General features: G+C 38.6%; 1 pseudogene; it reads left to right on the top strand.

Annotated features, from left to right (window-relative positions):
* The first annotated feature begins 1,219 nt into the window (after window positions 1–1,219).
* LOC141248228 (uncharacterized) lies at window positions 1,220–6,178 on the top strand (annotated as a pseudogene).
* Window positions 6,179–6,503: the final 325 nt, after the last annotated feature.

Raw genomic sequence — 6,503 nt, 5'->3', positions numbered from 1 at the left:
TGTGCTAAAAGTGCATGCTAATGTGTTATAAATGCAAGTAAATAATAGATGCATAAAAGGGCTTCCAACTTGCATTCTTATTGGCACGTATTTTTAGGCCTCTGACATGCATTGACATGCATTTTTATTGGCATGTATTTTTGGGCATCCGACATGGATTTTTGGGCCTCCGACTTGCATTTTCTTGAAATGATCCGATTATTTAAATTTCTTCTCATTTTACACCATAAGTTTTTATCCTAGAAAGTTATTACTTACCAGTAATTTTATCACCCCTTACCTTCGAATTCGATCTAAGCCCATAGCTCATAAGCCTAAAATATAAGTCTAAAAAGTGTGAGATCATTTTATTATTTAAACTACAACTTAAAATATCAAAATAATTTAGATGTATATAGTGTACTAATGATAGGAGCTTATTATATGGTGTTAACTAACGACTATTAGCTTAGGATTAGTGATGTTTAGGTGCTTATTGAGTGGTATTCCCGGAATCCGGTATGGTGTTCATTTATGGATTTGCGGGATGCTCATAAGCGTTATTTTGTGGTCTTATTACGGAGATCCCGTTTGTACTCACTTTTAGTGCACTTGGGACGGAGCTAGAGAGAAGAATACCACACCTACACCCATGGAGAAGCCTAGAGACGAAGCCGAGCTGCCTCGAAGCTTGTAGAAGACCGAAGACTAGTTCGAGAGAAGCCTCACGACCGAGAGGAGGTGTCACGACCGAGCCGAGCCGCAGAGAAGAATTCGCGATCGAGACCACAAAGTCGCGATCGAGATTTTGCCTCAGTAGACATTTCACGATCGAGACTTCCATTCGCGATCGAGACTCCCGCTGACTCTGAGAACTGGGGCCAATTCGCGAGAATCACAATTCTCGACCGCGACTGCGAACGATGGACCGGCCCAATTGCTTATTTTTGGCCAAAATCTGATCTATTTTCCCTATTTTATTATTTCTTTTTAGTTATTTTATTTCCCTATCATTAGATACTATATAAACCTTTAGTTTTTAGGTTAGAAGGACTTATGTTCACTTTTTATAATTCATCCTTAGAAATTCTGTAGCCAAGAAGAAAGCTCCCACCTTTGTGCCACTTTCACCTTCATCCCTGGTTAGTTTCATCCATAAATTATGTATTGCTTTCTCTTGGCTATGTCTGGCTAAGTTTCTACTAGTCCACTCTTAGGTTGAGGCCAATTATTCTAAGGAATGTTTGTGAGAATTCTTATGTTATTGCTCTAAGTTTAATTCAGAAATTGTTTTATGATCTCTTGTGTTTTATTGACTATTGATTGATCTTGATTTTATCTAGGTTGCAAAGTAGGTTGATTATTATTCATTCATATTGCTAGGCTTGATAATTCGATTTGAAAAGTCTTGTCTTTTAGTAGCAATCAGAAATAACATAGACTATTTGCAAGTGCTTCTTTTGTAGAGATTATAAACCTATGTCGAGTATCGGTGATTTGCCAATGGTATTGCATAGGCCTACTTATCTTTGATCTTTATGCTGTTGCGCTTTTGAACCTTAGGATTTCTTTGGTTATTGCTTACAACAAGGGTTTCTAGGACTATTTGGACTAGTTGCTAATTACGAACAAAGAGTAGGACAATTGGATTGGATAAGTAAGTCTATAAAATTAATAGAATTCAATGATCAACTTTCCCTAAGAATAATGCGCTGATGCTAAAAGAGTGAGCTTTCCATCGTTATAAGTTTACAAATCCAACAACCAACGTTTTATTATTGCTCGTTAGATAACAGAATATAAAAACCCCCTAGTTACTACTAGGTAACATAATAGAAACAAGCTATCGTTGGGCCTCTCTTGGGATTCGACTCCGACTTACCACTTTACTAGTGGATTGTTTAGTTGGATTATCTTTGATAGGAAACACGACCGTTAATCGCCTGTCAACTAACATAGTAGCACATCATGTACGAATACTTGTAACCAAAATTTTTATGTGTAAAATGGGTCTCATTGACTACCCGCATCTGCTCACATGAGCAAATATTGACTGCCTTTCAAGCCTATTTCTATAAATTATTCGAATCTGACTCGTCTATCTAAATAGGTAAAAGCGCGGTCCGTATCCTAATCAGATCCGAATTAGCATCGCACTTTCCTTTTCAAATGAAATAACTAAAAGTAACGAAGATAAAAAGCAGTGAATTGATCATATCTTCGTACAAGTATGAAAATATAACTTTTAAAAGATGAAACTTCAGTGTCACTAGCCACACATTAGATGTGTGGTTGTACGCTTTTCCACACCTTATATCCTTTTGAAAATTAGAAAATTCAACTAAGCTGATTCACACCATTATAAGAAGCCAGTGATCTGTAGAACAGACAACCTGCTCTACCAACCTACCATGGCTTCAAATCAAGATCCCTGTCTTCTTCTTCTTCTTCTCCTTCTTCTGCACTACCTTCTTTGTGTATAAACCCATTTTGTACAGCAACAACGAAGGAAGAGGCAGAGGCACTCCTCAAATGGAAAAATAGCTTGTACGATTCATCTAACCTCAAGTCATGGAAAGACTTCTCCAACCCTACTGAAGCATGTGCATGGAGAGGCGTCCACTGTGAAGGCTCATCTATGTCGATTAGTGAGATCGATGCTTCCTTTCTTGGTCTACAAGGAACGCTTGACCGACTCAAATTCTCTTCATTTTCCCGATCTCAGGAGGCTAGATCTGAGCAGCAACAATCTAAATGGACCAATACCACCAACAATTACAACCCTCCCCAAGCTTGTCTACTTGAACCTCAGCAACAATCTTTAACTGGAATCATTCCACCCGAGATTGGTCAGTTAAAACGACTCCATTACTTAGACTTGTACAACAACTACAACCTTGCCGACATTCTACCTTACCAGATTAGCCATCTCCAAAATCTAAGGCACTTGGATCTTGGAGGTAACTTCCTTGCATCCCCTCGTAAGCCTAAAAATATTTACCAAGTGACTGTAGATTGGTCAAAGTTCGTTCCCATGCCGTTTCTATACCATCTGAGCCTTGCTTTAAACAGTTTATCCTCAGAGTTTCCACCTTTCATACTAGCTTCCAATAATCTAAGTTACCTTGACTTGTCATGGAACTTCTTTTTGGGTACAATACCGCAAGCTGTGTATACAAATCTTCCCAATCTGGTAGTCCTCAATCTAGACTCAAATATGTTTGTAGGATCGATATCTTCTTCCATAGGCCTTCTCAAGAATCTCCAACATCTTGATCTTGGTCATAACATGTTGAACTCTAGCATTCCTCCAGAACTTGGCTTGTGCACTAACCTTTACTTACATTAATCTAAGTCAAAATTCCTTAATTGGGAACTTCCCACTTCTTTGGCCAATCTTACAAAGATATCCAAGATAGGCTTAGCTAACAATTCTCTTTTTGGAGAGATCCCACTTGATCTATTTTCCATTTGGACTGAGGTTACTTCTTTGCAACTCCAGAACAATTTGTTCAACGGAACCATCCCTCCCGAGATAGGACATGTGAAAAAACTCGAGGTTCTTTTACTTTATAACAATAGCTTCTTTGGTTCTATTCCTCCTGAGATTGGGAACCTACAGAAATTGAATATGTTGGATCTTTCACGAAATAATTTCTCAGGTTTGTTTCCTTCAAGTGTCTGGAGCCTCCTTTATCTTACTGAACTCTTACTTGATGAAAATAATATTACTGGAACACTTCCGCCAGAAATTGGAGACATCAAAAGCTTGGAATGGCTTTCTCTAGACACTAATCACTTCTATGGAGAGCTCCCCGATAGCTTGTCAAGCCTTGCAGGTTTCAGAGGCCTAAGTTTGTCGAAATAATAACTTCTTTGGCACCATACCTCAGGATCTAGGGAAGAATAGTCCTAACCTCACCACTTTAAGTTTTGCATTTAACAACTTTTCAGGTCAGCTACCACCACATCTATGCAGCGGTTATGCTCTTAGGGTGTTTAAAAATCAGCATGAACAACTTCATGGGCCGTCTTCCATATTGCTTGAGGAACTGTGTAGAGCTGCAAAACTTTGGAGTTAGAAAGTAATCTATTCACTGGTAACATCTCTGAAGCATTTGAAGTTCACCGAGATCTTGTAGTGTTCAAAGCAAGCAAAAACATGTTTGTAGGTGAAATTTCTCCCTTGTGGGCAAAATGTGTCTCCCTCACTCTTCTAGAGCTGGACGGAAACAGAATCTCGGGCGAGATTCCACATGAGTTGGGACTTCTGAATTCTCTAGTCACCATGAATTTGAGCAGAAACCAGTTGATTGGGGAAGTACCCGAAAGTATTGGTCAGTTGGAACAGCTTCAGCACCTTGACTTGTCAGATAATGACCTGACAGGATTGATTCCTACGCGGCTTGGCCGGTTGCACACAGTTGCTGGACTTGAACATGTCCTCATAACCATCTCTCTTATTCTATCCCGTCTGAGTTATCAACCTAGTTAGACTACAAGTGATTGATCTTTCTTACAACAATTTGACTGGTCAAGTCCCGGGTGGCAGCTTTGAACATGGAATATATGAAGGAAATCCAGGTCTTTGTGGCAGTTTCGTACAAAGATTGCCTTCTTGTATAGTTAATGGAAGTTACAAGAAAACGACAAATATCAAAAGTAGTTTATTTTTCCTGTTGCATGTGCGGCTTTCCTTGTAGCGTCCGTTGCTGTGATTTTAGCTTTTCGAAGAAAAAATTCAAAGAAAGAAATGGTAGTAGAGGAGAACGATGTGTTAGAGATGCGGGGTGGCGAGGCGAAATTCAGATTCAGCGAGATTGTGGAGGCCACTGAAGACTTTAGTGAGATGTATTGCATTGGTGAAGGCGGATATGGAAATGTGTACAAAGCAACTCTTGGTACAGGACAGGTAATAGCTGTCAAACAACTAATAGATACTTCAGAAATCAGTGAAGTCGTCAAGCAATGGAGCTTTCAAAATGAAGTTCGCACGTTAGCCAAAATCAGGCATAGGAATATAATCAGGCTACAAGGCTTCTGTTATTCGAGGAGAAGGATGTACATCATGTATGATTATGTCGAGAATGGCAGCCTTGGCAAGATTTTAAGAAGTGAAGATTCAGCAAAGGAGCTCAACTGGGAAAGACGGTTGAAGATTGTTAAGGAGTTGGCGAATGCAGTCACTTACCTCCATCATGATTGCTTCTCACCTATAATCCACCGCGACATATCCATCAACAACATCTTGTTAGATGATGAGTTTAAGCCAATACTTTCGGACTTTGGCATTGCAGGCTGATCAGCCCAGATACATCCAACATGTCCTCGGTTGTCGGATCATATGGTTACATGGCTCCAGGTAATCTTGAATCTACATCTATATCTATCTTTTTTCAAGAATCCATTGTTGTGCTTATCGATTTCCTTTTTTTTACTTGCGAGCAGAGTTGGCTCAGGCTGCAAGAGTAACTACAAAGTGTGATGTTTATAGTTTTGGAGTTGTGACACTGGAAATAATAATGGGAAAGCACCCGAGGGAACTTCTATACATTCTTATGTCAGAACCATCATCATCAACCCAATGAATAATCATGACGATTTGCTAAAGAGTGGGGTTTTGGATGATAGACTTAGTCCACCAGAAAGGCAAGAAAGTGGCCGATTGGGATTGGCGATCAAAATTGGATTGCTATGCACTAGCTCTAAACCGGAGTGCCGACCCACAATGCAACAAGTGGCAAAAGCTTTGTCATCTCCTACAAAATCATCCCTCACACATCTTTTCGGTGCTGTTTTAGTTATTAGTTATAAGTTTGTTTGGTAAAATATTGATAAAGATTTTTTCTATAAGAATATTTATTGTTCAGTTTTTTTTTCAATATTTGACATTGTGTTGCCTATTAAAAACATTTTTCTATGATAAATATAAAAGTTCTTTACTATAGGATCAGATGGTTTTAAGTTAATCTATGACACAAAAAGTTGTTCTTTAGATACTGAATTAACTCTCAAGCTTACAAGGGAATGTTGTTCTTTACAATGGGAATCTTTGATAACCAACAAGTTATCTAGGATAAAACTCACTACCCTTTTTCTCAAAAGGATTTGAAACCCTGTCTATATTGATGCATCAGTTAAAACATTTAGGAAGTCACACAACTTACGTCTAGACACACTAGACTTCCTAAATCTCTAACACTCTCAACAAAACAGAAGAGGCGTTTCACTGTTCTCTACAAAAGAACACTCAATCGACTATTAGTTTATATCTCTTTTTCTTTTGGAAATCGATGAAACTAAGTGAAGGATAATGAGCGCTATTTATATGTTCCATGAATTGAGTCTTGCAACATCCAAAACAGGCTCCATGATTTACACCCTTGATTTAAGCAGTTTCCGTGAACGACGCAAGTCAAAGATGCAAAATCAGTTTTACATGGAAACTCTAGAAATTACACATATTACACTCTTAACACTTATCCTAAAACTATCCATAAATAGAGCACATGAATCTCCTTCAA

This window comes from Phyllobates terribilis, unplaced genomic scaffold, assembly GCF_046119375.1.
Source record: "Phyllobates terribilis strain yellow unplaced genomic scaffold, ASM4611937v1 Scaffold_3612__1_contigs__length_73963, whole genome shotgun sequence".
NCBI classification, from domain to species: domain Eukaryota; kingdom Metazoa; phylum Chordata; class Amphibia; order Anura; family Dendrobatidae; genus Phyllobates; species Phyllobates terribilis.
This window is presented reverse-complemented; position numbering and strand designations above follow the sequence as displayed.